Consider the following 16,202-nt stretch of genomic DNA (forward strand, 5'->3'; position numbering starts at 1 on the left):
AGAAGGGCGAGAAGGATTACCCCGGCCGGAGCCTCTGCGGCTGAGCATGCGCTGGCGGGGTCTCGGCATAGCGGACAGAAAATCTCGAACAACAAAGTTGAAATCTCCTTCTGCAAGAAGAAAGCCACGAACAGCGGCGAGAGCACTACCAGCAGCCGAGGGAGAGTTAAACACAGCAGAGGGATTTCTACGGGTGTAATCAGCAGAGGGAGAAACATTAACACAAACTACAGTATGGATATCACAAACACCAACGAGACTTCCACTAACAGCCGTGTGAATTTCCGGAATACCAGTGGATATTCCACGACCAGCAATGAGAATTCCGCGAACACCACAGGGGTTGCCGCCAACAGCTGAGGGGAAATTACGCACCGTGAGCCCTATGGAAAGTGGCTGTGCTTCCACCACCTCAGGCGCAATCCGAAGACAGCAACCGGAGCATGACCCCCCCAAACCCAATCTGTATCAGAACCCTGAACCATCCCAAGCAGAATGAAACACAGTAGCATGTTGCTGAAGCTGAAGCTGTTAAATAAACGAGTGCCACCCCCTCGGTCCTCACCCGCCATTACTATGGCAATCAAGATCGTTGCAGGCAGAGATCCTCCAGTGCAGGTGAAAACTGGACAGCAATTTAATGCCGAGACCAAACAAAATAGCTACCATAATGTTAACCACCTGCGGGTTCATAACCTCCCACATGGTATTCTATCCGGCGAGCATGCTGGACAGGTGCCTTCCATGCTGCGCCCTCCTCCGTCCCATCACAGTTAGTGCATTACAGATCACCCGCATCCGGGGGTGTAGCTTCTTCTTGAACCAGCTGATTGCATTCCTGTATTTTATCATTGTTCGAAATTATGTTTATTGGTCCTGTGAGTAAGGCGAGATTGCTTTCTACCCCCACATTGGCTAGGATGTCAGCGACTTTGTTGCCATCCCTCTTAACGTGACTGAAGATTATTGCTCTGTTGTTAAGAAGCTCGAGTTCTATTGCTTCTAATCTGGCCTCCAGTCTCCAACTCGTAGCAATCTTGCTAGCATGAGAACCATTGAGGAGTTGTTTGACCATATTGATAAGGAGCAGAGAGTCTCCCTCTACCTCCAGGGGATGGTAATTGTGTGTTCTTGCTAAGAGGAGACCTTGCCATAAGCCTTCCATTTCTGCCGATTTGTTGGTGTCCCAACCAATATTTCCAAAGTAAATCAGTTGAGGCTTCCCTGCATGATTCTTGAATATTCCACCATAGCCTGCTTTTCCAGGGTTTCCCTTTGAGGCTCCGTCAAAGTTGAGCTTAAAAGTGTGCTCTGGAGGAGTTGTCCATGAATCTCTTTTTGAATTGATGGTTCTTGAGGGGGCATTGTTGAGAGTTACATTAGGGAGTTGTATATTCCAGTTTTCCCAAATGGCTCTCTCACTGTCGATTGAGGGAAGGTCCTCCTTAGTCCAAGTATGTATCAGCAGAGTTTCTTTGAGGTTTGTGCAGAATCTGCTCCATATGTTTTCTAAAGGAGAACTTTGATCTTTGAATATACGTTTGTTCCTTTCTTTCCAAATTCCCCAAACTAGCAGACCTGGAATTATTTTCCATATATGGTTAAGAATTTCACTCTTGAATGGTTTCTTTTTCCATTGACGCAGAGTATTTATGATGTCCTCTGCCACTCTACATATTCTCTGACATCTGAAGCTTATATGCCATCCAAAAATAAAATAATTGAAGCCTCACACACAAGCAGTGTTAAATATTATGTCTAAGTATCCTTATATTTCCTATATTCTAAATAACTTAAAACATAAATTATAGTCTAAATATTATGTCTAAGTATCCTTATACTTCCCATACCTTAAATAAGGTAAAACATAAATTAAAGTCTTCTTCATATATAAAAAGTAAAAAACAAAGATGAAACCATCATGTTATTAATCATTAGAGGAATCCACAAGAGCTAAATCCTTCCCATTGGAACCTAGAAGCTCAGTTTGTGGGATGCATGGACTATGCTTTTTGATGTGACTGTGACGTCCATTCTGTTGTTTAAACTTAAACTGAATCAGTTGAAATTCCTTATGGAATTCCAGGAATCCCTAAGTAGTCTTGGAGGAGTCCGAAGGGGAGTTTACCACTATTTTAGCTATTATGTTTTTCATCAACCAATACAGATAAATTGTTTGCTTATATTGAGAGGACCGACCTTTGGAGTGACCGGCATCATTGCTTATACTGAGAGGACCGATCGTTGGGGTGACTAGGATTGGGCACCAAGTCCTGCTAATCTTCTATGTCAATTTCTATATTTTCAACTCGATGATTCAATTCAGCTTCCCACCCTGCAATGAGCTGACGCACCTAAGGTGAGCTTCCCTCCTAGTAGGCATTGGCGGCATCTCTAATAAGATGAGAGGTTGGTTTTCGACCTCTATTTCTTCCTGAACGAGGGTGGGATTGATTTTCCTCATGTGTCTTCATCAGGTTTTTTTCCGCAGCCACGGGTACACCCGGCTTGCTGGCCCTTCACTGAGGCCGCACAAGCCATGAGATAATTATAGCTAAAACCTTTGACTATATCGACCAGAAACCAAAGTGACAGACCCTTGGCTAACCAAAGTACATCAACCTTGCAATTCCAAAACCCGTTGTGAATAGGAGAACCTGTCAAGGCAGGAGAGTAGAACACAGTAAGTATACCGACACCTTGTCGTGCAATGAGCAATGAAAATGGGTTGGAGCAAATCCTTGAGCCCATAAAAATACAACGAGGCCTTCCATAAGCAACTTGAGATGTGGGCATGAGACAAACAACAACGAACCAAAACCATGTAAACCCAAAATAGATGATAGAATACAACCGTTAAAATATCACTACCAATGCCCTAGGGAATAGACAAAGAGAATACATTATTTGCCTTAATTGTCCCTCCCAGTATATTCCCATGTGGGAAAGCATAGTTCCATAATATAGAGAGAAAAGAATGAATACAGACAAACCCCCAATGGAATCATCAATCTCTTCCCAAAAACCATGGTGAAACTTCCATCAAACACCAAAAAAACTAAAAACGGACTACAACTAGATAGATAACCACGAAGAACACCTTCTCAAGTCCGCAACCATCCATGAACCAATTTTCCTCTAGAATAAAAAATTTACTTACCCTCATAATAAATATACCATAAAACCTCAATGCTACTCTCTTAGTGTCACTTTCCTTAATCACATTAACGAACTGCATGTGAGAGGCCACCTGTAACGCCCTAGCGTTTCGGGCAGGAGTGCACCTTCACCCGATGGGCGACCCGGGTGGGCAACCCATGGGCGACCCGTGCACGACGGGCGGGCGACCTGGGTGGGCGACCCGCGGGCGACCCGTGCATGACGGGAGGGCGCCCCGGGCACCGCGACCCGTGCACGGCGAGCTACAGCCGGTTGGGCAAGTATGCTATTCGGCGCACGAAAGGCGAGCTGCAGCAGGTCTTGAGCGCGGAGGCGACTACCAAACCGGCGGAACAACATTTGGTTAAGGATCGGGTGAGCCGAGACATGAGTCGACCCGAAGGCGACCTGCGCCCAACGGGCGGGCGACCCAAGGGTGACCCACACCCGGCGGGCGAATCATCAAACAGTGGCACAGTGGACAGCGGCGAGTTGGCGACTTAGGCACGAGCTGGTGGACACGGACTTGGCACGAGCTGGTTCAGAACGCATGTGTGGACAGTTGGGCGTGTGAACGTGGACGAAGGAAGGGCGACCTGGGTGGGCGCCCCTCCATACGACGGCGGGCAAGACACGACAGCGAACAAGGGCGCGGACGAGCAGCAATGCGATGGGCGAACAACAATGCGGTGGACAGGAATAGCAATGCGACGGGCGAACAGCAATGCGGTGGACAAAAACAGCAATGCGACGTTCTCATGAGTCAGTTGTGACGTTCTTGGAGGCTCTTCGAATTACATACAAAGTAATGCGATGGAAGTGCGAAAGTTTATAAGGGGCGAGGGCGGCCTTTCCTTTGGGCAAGGGCCGACCTGCCCATAATTAATTAAAGGGGCTTCAACGCATGAAATTAGGGGGTCGGCCTAAGAGCTGACACCCCTCCATGAATGAGTTGAATTGGCTATATATTGAGGGCGCAGTTAGCTCATTTGCAACAACGCACTTCACTCTCCTCTTGGACTTCGATCTTGAGTTAAGAGGACGAAGAGGTGCGCATCTCTCATGCGCAGAAAGTGAATAAGTGCGCAGTTCAAACCGGAATTAGTTTGGAGGTCGAACAGTTCACGGTAAAGGCAGTTCGGTGCAGAGGTTGATTTGGTGGAGTTCTAAGAGGCTCGGGGGAGCTCGCTCCAACCGGAGGTAATTTGGTATCAGATTGTAACAAGGCGTTCTTGCCTTCATTGTATTTATTCTAAGTGTTGGCCGTGGGGTTGCCCGGCACACTTGAATGATTGTATTATTGAAAAAGAGATTCATAATATATTTGGGCAGACTTCAACCGGGAGTTGCCCCTCCCATTCCAGATTATTGTTGCAATTGTATTTTGGTTTAAATTGCATATGATAATGTTACGAATGGATATGATGTTTTATGAGAATTAATGTTTATGGTTATAAGTGAAGACTTGTTTATATATCGGTTTAAAGACGATTATGTTGGTTAAGGCGTAGTCCATAAACGGGAACTTGTTAAAAAGTGAACGTTCGGTGGTGCCGCACCCCGCCGGACACGGAAAAAAATTAACTGTAGACTTGGGGGCATGACACCACCTCTCCATATACCTTATGCATGTGGAGAGTGATAAACCTTCACCCAGATCATTACAAAATAACACCTATAACACCTTGATCATTACAAAATTACAATTTCTAATCCCGATACCTCCGGCTAACACCCTAATCGGGAAATAGATTTTTAAATTTTAATAATATTTTTAATTTAAATTTAAATTATAAAAATATACTATGTATTGAAATTCAACTCAAATTAAAATGAACCTAAAGTAATTGGAATTACATGGTTTTGTTTCCTTCATTTATCCAGATGTTTTCACCACAATCATATGCATGTTGCCCTAAAACAGTAACACACATGTCAACGACTTCCCAGCCAATCGGTGCAGTGACCATGGCAATGAAGTTTCGCACGTTTTCTAACCTAAAAATTATCAAAATATTAAGTTATTAACTCTAAACATTATTAGATTATATGTAACAGTTCAAAATTATTAAATTGTTAAATTAACGCTAGTCGCATTTCAGGAATATTTTTTTTAATAAATTAAAGATGAGATTAATATTAACTCTAAATATTATTAAATTATATGTAACAGTTAAAAATTATTAGATTGTTAAATTAATGTTAGTCACATTTCAGGAATATATTTTTTTAATAAATTAAAGATGAGAACAGATTAAAAGAAACTGGATCTATAGGATTATGTATTAGAGGGAGTAAACATAGAAACATGCACAACATTTTAACTGGATTATGTATTAGAGGAAGTAAACATAGAAACATGCACAACAATTAAAATTTTTGAAGTTTTTTAATTTTTCGTATAATTAATAAATAGAAATATCAATAATAATAAGTTTTATGTTTTTTTTCTTCTTTCTCAATAACTATAATTTTTTTTCTTTCTTATTTATTGTAATAAGAAAATACTCAAATATAAATTATATTTAAAAATTAATAAAAACAATATAATTTTCAAAATTAATAAATTACTAAAAACCATAGGCCCAATAATCGAGTACTTACCAATTTTTATTTTCAGAACTTTCAAAATTAACAAGTTACTTAAAAATAATATACCTCATCATATATTACTTTCTAATGATGCAAACTCATACTTTGTCTATAATAATATAACTCTAAACAAATATTAATACTTTTACCATTAATATTTTGATTTAATTTGATTTATTGTGATGGAAAACTTTAGGTAAACTGTGCATTGTTTATGAAGTTTCATATTTATAAATATTGATGAAGTGTTCACCTGACACATCATTTTACTCAAAACAACACACAATTTAACAAAATTTCTCCACAACATCAAATATTAAACATTTATCAAATACATTATTCATTTTATTTTTTTTCATATCTAAAAATTTATATATTTCTTAATTATAAGATAATTTGATCACGAAACAATCCATAATAAAAACAGCCACAATTCTTATGATCCAATCCTGAATAAGACTATGTCCTTCAAAAAATTTCACAATTATTTCGAATATTAAAAAAACAGAGACAAAAACGACGCAGTGATCACCACAACAACAATAATAAAAAATATATTAAGAAATGAGCCAGAGTTGGTAGAAAACCTCGACATTCATAATCGGTACAATCTGCGTATCGAGGACTACCCATTTCCGGCGCTTCTTGACCCACTTCGTTGCAAAAGTTCCAGGCTTCAAGTGCCACCCTCACTCGGTTGCTCGTCATGCCCGGATCTCCCAGCACTGAAACATATTCGGCAACCACACAATGGGTATAATGAATCAACGCCAAAAACCCAAACCAGCAAACCAGCCTCACTGGTGTCTCCATAATTCCAACTTCCAGCCGCTTCAATATTCAAAATATTGAAAGCCTGAGAAAGGACAGTTGCGAGCAAAAATGGTGCTGCAATGTGCGTACAGTCTATTAAACTGTGGGGTACTTGTCCTTAAAATCTGACCACCTCTGCGTCCCTGCCTGCCTCTACCTACTCATCTTCTGCTCCAAAACTCCCCATGATCCACTTATATAGAGAGGAATCTGAAGTTGGGGAAGCCACTGGAATTTTTTTTCTAAATCTGCCAGCTAAAATTGGGTCACGAACATAGGATTGCGCCGTCTAGAATTGAATTCTAAGTGTATAACTAAACTTTGGAAACGTGTGTTAGATAACTATTGAATACGGAAATTTTTAGTTAAAGAACTAAATTTAACTGGAGTCCTGTAGCTTTTGGACATTCTCCACGCTAGCTATTTCCCCGCGATTTGATCTCAATTTGATAATGGAAACTAGAACAGGACGGGATGCATGATTGTTTTATTTCGTCAGAATATGGAATTATCCTACTTGTACATCATATAATATATTTTTTTAGGATTTAACTATATTATTTTGTTTAATGCATTTTAAATAATAAAAAATAAGTGTTGAATAGTAGCTAGTACCAACGAGTTAGTTTTAATATAGCTAATTGGAGTATGAGCTGGTGACAAAATGTGAAATGACCAATTAATGGTTTAAAAAAAATAGAAATAAAAGTGAAAATGTTGTGTTAAAATATATTTTTTTTGTCTCCTACAAATTTGGTGGGAATTGAAAATGATTGCTATAGAGTTGAACGCAATTGTGTTTGTGGAATGAGAATATGAAACTAAACTTTTATTGTTCTCACTCAAATGGCGTATCTTTCTTTTGCACAAAAAAATTTGACTTGGGATGATCTATAATTTGTGATTTAGTATTAAATTAATTTACTTAGTTCCTAAAACATTTAGTATTGTGAAAAAATCATTAAAAAAACATGTTAAAATAAATAAAATATATCATTCGCCATTTTCAATAAAAATTTCAAAATATTATCTATTTATCTATGATTTGTGATTTAGTATTAAATTGGCTGAATTTGAGACCGTCACTTTGAATACAACTATAATAAAAGTTGCAGTAGATTAAAAGACTATAATGAAATTCACACACCAATCTTCTGGCTTTGGTGAGCAAAGAAGATAAAAACAACTTTAAACAATTACTTGAAACACATGATGAATTGAAGACTAGCCTCCCAATAAACGTTGAACAATCTCCAGCGACTTGAAACATAAAATGGAACTTCATAGTGGGATCCTGAAAATACCCCTCTGTAGAGTTTCAAATCTTTTGATGTGAGAACAACAAACGTTAATCACAAACACAAAAAACTTCTTGATTTCAAGAAGATTAATATTTGAAATCTTGAATTCAATTTCTTGTTATAAGATCAATTTCTTATTTTTTTGGATAAATTTAGAGGTAGGGATTATAAAAACTATGATTAAATAAAACAAATTTAACAAAGTTTTGAAAAAAAAATCTCACACCATTTTAAAAATTGGTAATTATACACAATTATAATTGGGAAAAGTTTTTTTCATTATTTTTTCTTCTTTAAATTTGTCATCTTAAAAAAATTCATAGAAAAAGACAAAAACAAAAAAAATATAAGCCATTAAAAAGTAATAAAAATAAAAAAAATTATTGGAAAATATTTTTATAATTATTTTTCTCTTTAAAATTTGTCATTAAAATGGAAATAATAGAAAAATGAAAATAAAAATAAAAAATTAATTAAAAAAGGATTAAAAAATTAATAACTAATAGAAATTACTAAACAAAACTCATAATAAGACCTCAACCAATCACCTTACAAATAAATAAATTAAAAAAATAATGAGAAAACCTTCCTCAAACATAAATATTTCATAATTAAGAATCATATAAGGTTTGGCCTATTCTTTCAATGAATTAAGGTATTCTTCTCTTACAATATCAAGTGGAAAGGTTGATTGACCCTTTCCTGGAGCATATTACTCCCATCACAGGGGAGTCCAAGGAGAATGAACGATCCTTCCTTCAACGTAGATTCTTGTAAAGAGGTAAATCATGAAACTATTAGATGACCCTCTTTCTTTATTTTCCTATCTTTTCATCATCAATTTTCTTGGAAATTTCTTCTTTCATTCATTTTCATTTTCCCATTATTGTTTAGAAATTTCTTCTTTCATTCATTTTCCTTTTCCCATTATTGTTTAGAAATTTTTTCTTCCATTCTATTTTCATATCGTATCTTTATCTATTTCTTCTCCAATTGCCTTTTAAGTTTTTTCCTTAAGAAATTTCTTTTCTTAATCTTATTTAGGTATGTGCTCTTTTATTCTTAATAGAAACTTCATAGTCCATTTCTTTTGTCTTTTTCTCTTCCAATGTTTTTAGCAATTTCCTTTCTTATTTATTTATTATTATTATTATTCTTTAGCATTTTCTTTTTCTTCTACTTTGACAATTTTTTCTGTTCTTTCTTGTATCAATTTTCCTAAACGACTCTTCTTTCTTTTTTCATTCTCCTATATAAATTTTCTCTATAATTCATTTTTATAGTTTTCATATTTTTAATAATTACTTCTTCCATGTCCTTGTTTCTCTCCTTATTATTTTATTTTCATTTTAAAACATGAGACCTCTTTAAAGTGATATTATTGTTTACATTTTTCTATTCCTCATTTGAAAATATATTTTTCCTTCTCAATTTCTTGAACACTCACTTTGTGCTCTTTCTTTTAGGTGTTTTCCTTGGCACATTTTCTTTGAACACTCACTTTGTGCTCTTTCTTTTAGGTGTTTTCCTTGGCACATTTTCTTTTAAGGCATACAATGCCTTCTCTCTTTTAGGATGCACTCCCTTAAGGCATACTTAGAGGAAACCTAATACGGAAGAAAATATGATGCCACAGTAATGAACCAATCAAATAGTGTTGCAAATGTGTGAAACACTTCAATTCATCTTTATAAATATGATGAAGAATTGGTGAATACCATTAGCCCTATCTTTTTCTTTGGTGCCTCTTAGGTACACATCAAAAGAAGTGATATTTACTAGTTGACTTTGAGATAATTTTTCTAGGAATATCATTTTCATTATACCTTTCATAGCTATATTTTTTATTTTTACCTTAAGGGCAAATCACATCCCAGAAGGCCAGTAAAACAAAATTAAATAAATTTAACTTTCTAAACGAGTCATTTGAATTGTGACTTATTTTTGGTATTTCGTTTTGACAGTCCAGAAGACGAAGATGGTTTTCGTTTTTTTCATTTTTAAAAACAAAAATGAAAAAATTATTAAACATTATTTAAATAGAAAATGGTTTTGAAACGGTTCTTACAAACACGTTTTCATTATGAAAAAGTGTTCGCATATAAAAGGAGAAAACTTGCTATTAAAAAATAAATGAAAAACCATCGCTCCTTTTTAGTTTCAAAGAAGTTATATATATATATATATATATAATCCATTTATATATATATTTTGAAAAATATGTTATAAAATAGATATGAAAGGTTTTATAAATTAGTATAAATTTATCTTAAATACAGATCTAATAGAGGGGGAGAGAGATCCAATTTTTTCATGTGTATTTTTTTTTTAATTGAATTAACATTATTTAAATGTTTTGTATAGTTATTTATTTTTAGATTTTTAAAAGCAAAATTTCAACTTTGATGACAGACGGACAACATTACACATCCTACTTGGCTGTAGAATGAGCCTCTCCACTCAATTATTAATGATTAATTATTAATGTAGTGATATAAATTAGATGATGGTTAAATAGTCATAAACATCAAAATACTTATCTCTTAATACACTTTACGCTAGCAAAAGTGAAAATTTATAAAAAATAACTAAAATATAATTTTATTTTGAAATATTATTATATCATTAATTATAGAAAAATTAATATACCCATAAATATATATACATTTGAAAAGAAGCATGTAATAAAATTTTTGACCATGAATATTCACATCCACTTTATTATGGAGATTTTAAAACTTGTAAATAAGCTTTGTTAGAAGACCATGGCTTACTAATACAGCATGCCCGAAAAATCATAGCACATGTTTATATGACATTATTTTTAATTAATCAATTTGATCAAAAGGGTTGAAAGAGCATAATTACTTTTAAGATAAATCTAGACCTTATAACAATATTCTCCCCACTTTACTATAGAGATTCTTAACAACTTTGTTACAATCCCGAGGGCCAATACCATGGCTTATCGATATGGCATCTCCAAAAACCATAACTCATTCCATAGTCAAAATATTTTTTAGATTACCATGGGGGTAGCTCAATTGGCAATGACGTGTTATGAGGTATTATGTAAACCATGAGATTCAAGATTCTAATCTCCCATGTGTCAAGCCAACAAAAATATATAGTACTAATTTTAATTTAATTTACTTTTATAAAATTCTTTTAGTTAAATTGAAAATAAAAAAGGGCATAACTAACTACCTTTTGGAGACACACCTCTTGATATTGGTGTATAACATAGGGGATTGGTGTCTCTGGTAGGCTCATGCCTACAAATCTTGCATTAGAGGGGATTGGTATCTCATATAGGTTGATGTCTACAAAGTTTGCATTTGTAGGTTGGTGCGAAATCGTCTTATACTAACTCACCCCTACCCTGTCTCAATATGAATGTGAATTGAACAAATGGAATAAGAGTAGGTTCCTTTGGAAGCAAACCAACAATTGGAAGGGAGATCTCAAAGGGAGCATGGCCACTCATGAAGGTTATTTCGCAAGAGATCTCCATTATTTGACTGAATAAATTATTCTTTGGAGGGTAAGGATGAGGGCTTATCTAATATCTCTTTGTTTTGACATTTGGAAATATCTAATGCATGGTTATAAAGCTCCCTAAATTCTCCATCTTAGCAAGATGGTAAGAAGATGTGTGTAAATAATGTAAAAATCCATGATTTCATATTGTGTGGCCTATTAAAATAAGAATTTTCAAAATAATGCATTATGAATATGCAAAAGATAGTTGGGACAAAATTTAAAAGAGCTACAAAGGAAAAGACAAGGTGAAGAGGGAAAATCTTCAAACCCATAGAAGACAATTTGAGAGCTTGAAGATGAATGATGAAGAAGATATTGCAACCTTCTTCCTTCGTGTGGATGATATTGTCAATACTATCAAAGAACTTGGTGAAGAATTTAAGGAATCAATGACTATACAAACTTTTTTTGAGATCTCCCCCTTTAGGGTTTGATGCAAAGGTCTAAGCTATTGAGAAATGAAGGACCTGGGAAATATAAAGAAAGATGAGCTACATGGGATTCTCAATGCATATGAAATAAGGGTAGAAAAAGGAAAGTCAAATATGAAGGAAGTAGCTTTGAAAGTTTCAAATAAGACAAAAGAACTTAAAACTTGTGGTTATTATGGAAATGAATGAGATGTAGAAGAAGAAAAATTCATGAGAAAGTTGAAAATATGATCTAGAAAATATAGAGGTAAGCCATCATTCAAATGTTTTAATTGTGGTAGAGTAGGTCATTTTTCTACTAAATGTCCATATGCAAAAGAGAGAATAGTTATGACGAAGGAGAACATAAAAATATAAGAAAATCCCATAGACACGAAAAAAGGAAGATATAACAAGAAGACAATATTTTTACTCCAAAGAAGATAGTAGCTCTTTAGATAAAATAATGGATATGCATCCAATGTTGACAAATAATAATTCATATCATAGCCATGGATATCTAGGTTGTTAATCAATAAAATAAACACAATAAAAAAGACAAAACATATTCAGAGGACGAAGATATTGATGGGGCAATAAACCTTAGAAGAAAAAAGCGTTAGTTCCCTAGAAGAAATAGAATAACTTAAAGGCAATATGAAAAAGAAGAAAGAGATCTTGTAGAAAAATGAGAAGAAAAAGGATCATGATCTAGATGAAACAATAATTTCCATTTTGAAAACACAACTAGAAGAGTCAAAGATGGTAGAAGAAGTAGTGAGAAACCATCTGAAAAGAAAATGAATAAATTTTTAAGATGCTAGAAACAAAAGCTATTTCCTTAAGGAAAGAACTAGAAAAAGAAAATGTTTGACTAAATCAAAGCTTGAAATTTGGAAAAAGTTCTGAAAACTTAGATTTTATTTATTTCCTTAAGAAAAGAACTAGAAAAGGAAAATGTATAACAAAATCAAAGCTTGAAATTTGGAAAAAGGTTTTGAAAACTTAGATGATATTCTCGGGTTAGACATGGGTTTCTTCTGTATTCTAGTGAGGTATTGTAATTTATGTTTTTGTTTGGGCATGATTTTTATCTTTTAATTAATAAAATATTATTATATTTTTTAATCTATGTCCCTAAATTTTTCTCTCTTTTTATACCAAAGGTGTTTTTGTGGTTTGACGGTAAGTCACATGGGCGAAGCTCGGCCAGACCGAAGTTCAAATCTCATTGAGTACAATGACCTGCTATGGTGGCAGCTAGAGGGGTGGATTCCCCTTTCCCGAGAGAAGAACTTAGTATACCCGATCATAGGAACTTAGTATACCCGATTTGCAGGTGGTTGGTTATGCTCTTGGTGTTATAGTGGTAGCTATGAAGTTTGATCTTAGATTTGCAGGTGGTTCGTTATGCTCTTGGTGTTATAGTGGTAGCTATGAAGTTTGATCTTAGATCTCCCAGAGATTAGGCATAGCAGTTACCGATTCACCATATCGTTTAAAAATGTGTTCTTTAAGGGACATTACCTGAAATATCTTCATCGTCTCTCCATAGCCTATGTAGAAAGGCCACGAGCCTGCTCACATTTGTCATCTCTGTGTCAGCAACGAATCATCTATCACATGGTTCTGTCTTTGGGCTTCGTCGTCAGGTCTGCGAAGGTCTGAAACCGGGACCATTTTATTCTTCAACACTGTCTGCTGACAACATACCAACCGCCATACATACCACCTACTATTGTTGTTGGTACCTACTCTTCCTTTATTTACTATAAAAACCCAATCACAGACAAGACATAACACTAGCATAATCTTTCCATGGCTCATATTGCTCAAATATATATATATATATATATATATGCAATTTCACCCATGGGCATACAAATAGTTGCTTGTAGGTTGAATCCATCACGTGAAAATCAAATCACAGGTTGCCAGAGTATGATAAACTGGACAAAGGCATGCTAACTTCAATTTATACGCAGTGAACATAAAAGAAGAGAAGTGATAATAGACATACATATGTCTCTTTGCATTTTTTATTCGCTTAGTAGACATCTTGCAGACCATGGATATGGTTAATAATTTTCAATATTTGTCATTTAGAACTTTCAGTACCAAAGAAATTGCATGATCTCAGTACCAAAGAAAATGGTGGTTATCTTGTTAGTACCAAAGAAATTGCATGATATCTCCTCAATAATCTCTATAGTACAATTTGCACTTAGCACTTATGTTTTTTTTCCTTGGTGCCCATTTTCAAATTCAATCACTGATCAAACAAGGTTACAATAGGTTAAAAGGCACAAATATATTAATTTAAAAACATAAAAAAAATTAATATTAAAAAAATATAAAATATTTATTTATTCATTATTTTCTTAATAACTTTTAAAATTTCAATGTACTATCACAAGATTATGTAGAGATAAAATTTTAAAATTTTATATATTCATTTTTTTTTGTAGATTTTATAGATTCATCTGCTTCTGAATAATACAAGCTATTGGAAGTTGTCTTGCCAACAAATAGAGAAGGAGGCAGATGATTGTGAGGAAAAATTGCTTGACGATGTAAACCTTGAGGAAGAAACAAAGTTAACAAAATGCTTATGAGGAAGACGAAGAAGACTCTGGTCAACCGAGACAAAAATGTGCACAACCATGAGAATAACTCAATAGCTTTGTTTTAATATTCTACACAAATGCTATTCTCTTTTAGAGTTGGCATTGGTGGTGTGACAATATTTTACATAAGCATTATGGAATTTGCATTGGTGGTGTGATAATATGTTACATGAGCATATGGAATCAACACAAATGTTATTCTCCTTTACAATTGGCATTTTTGACATGACAATATGTCACTTGCAACATGTTAGAATCAACCATTTTCATTTCACTAATTTAAACTCAATGCATCTCTCCTCCCCATGTAGTATTATAAATTAGTAAGGTAATCAAGAGTGAAGAAAGTCGATGATTATAATTCTCGCGTCTGTGACCACTTCAAACTCTACTAGCAAGTGGGCATATGTATGTTTCTTCACAAAACACCCTGTGTGTGAACAACATCAATTTTCATGTAATATTCTATCTTTATGTCCATGTGACCATATATATAATTCTGATAAAAGGGAAGAAAATTTTCCTACCTAAATATAGCCCTTTGATTATTAGATAATGTGATCCATTGGTATATTCAAGATATAAGAAAGTTGGTAAGTGTTAATACTTTAGAATTTGGAAGCACCCATCACATATTAGTTTCATTGTTTTGACCGCTAAATGAGATGCATTTAACCATATTTCTTATTATTGATGCCACAATATTACTTTTATGTAAGTGTATTTCTTATTGTTTTTAACAAACTTTATACTTCCATGAGACACATTGACTCATCCTAAAAAATACACTCTACTTTCCTTTAACATTATATCCATTCTCTATTCACTTCGTTGTCTCCTTCCCCTGCTTCGGGGGTATGCTAGTTGTATCATATAGGTTCGATGGATTAGATTCGTATAAATCTTGAAGAACACAATAAAGTGAGAAATTGAAACTATACAAATTACATGGTTCCATTAGAACCATATAAATTACTTGGAAACATTGAGGCCATAGGGTAATGCAATGTCATGATAGGTCATTGGATTGGAGCCACATAATTATATAGTTTCAATATAATAAAATTAAAGTTTAAAGTGATAAGTTGGAACTATGTAAATTATAACAAAATAATTATTATTTTATTATAGTTAATATAATTACAAATTATCATTTGAAAGGTTTTTTTTTTTTTTTCATTATCTATAGATGGATGTGAATTCAAATTATTTTGATTACAAAACTAATTATAACAACAATGAGATTAGGAAAAAAATTAATTCATTGATTATAATGATTAATGATAATGATTAGAAAGTTATATGAATCGTGGGGATTTATAAATGAGCTATTCTACAACTTAATATATGAGAAAACATAAGGAGAGATGGACCATTTTTCAATAAGTTTTTTTATGTATCATTTACTCATCATCACCAAGAGAAAAAGAAAAAGTGTGATATCAAACTAATTTATTGATGGAAATGCTGTCAAACTAGAGGTTGAAGAAGTAAATGTTATAAATTGGGTTTGGGAATGGTGTAACTAAGCTTCTTTTGGGAAGGAGGGGAAGATATTCTTTTGAATCTCAAAGAAAATCATGAAATTAAGTACTATTGGGTTCTCGACAAAAGGACAAACAACATGGTGGAAATGTATGGGCTTATACTTGGCCTTCAATTGGAAAAAAAAAATGGAACCCCTCCAAGGTAACTATATTATGAGACTCCCTTCTTACCATTCAACACTTACACAATAAATTATTCTTAGGAACAAC

The sequence above is a fragment of the Pinus tabuliformis genome, chromosome 4_2, assembly GCF_031772625.1.
Source record: "Pinus tabuliformis cultivar Carrire ecotype Pingquan chromosome 4_2, CPIR1, whole genome shotgun sequence".
Taxonomy (NCBI): domain Eukaryota; kingdom Viridiplantae; phylum Streptophyta; class Pinopsida; order Pinales; family Pinaceae; genus Pinus; species Pinus tabuliformis.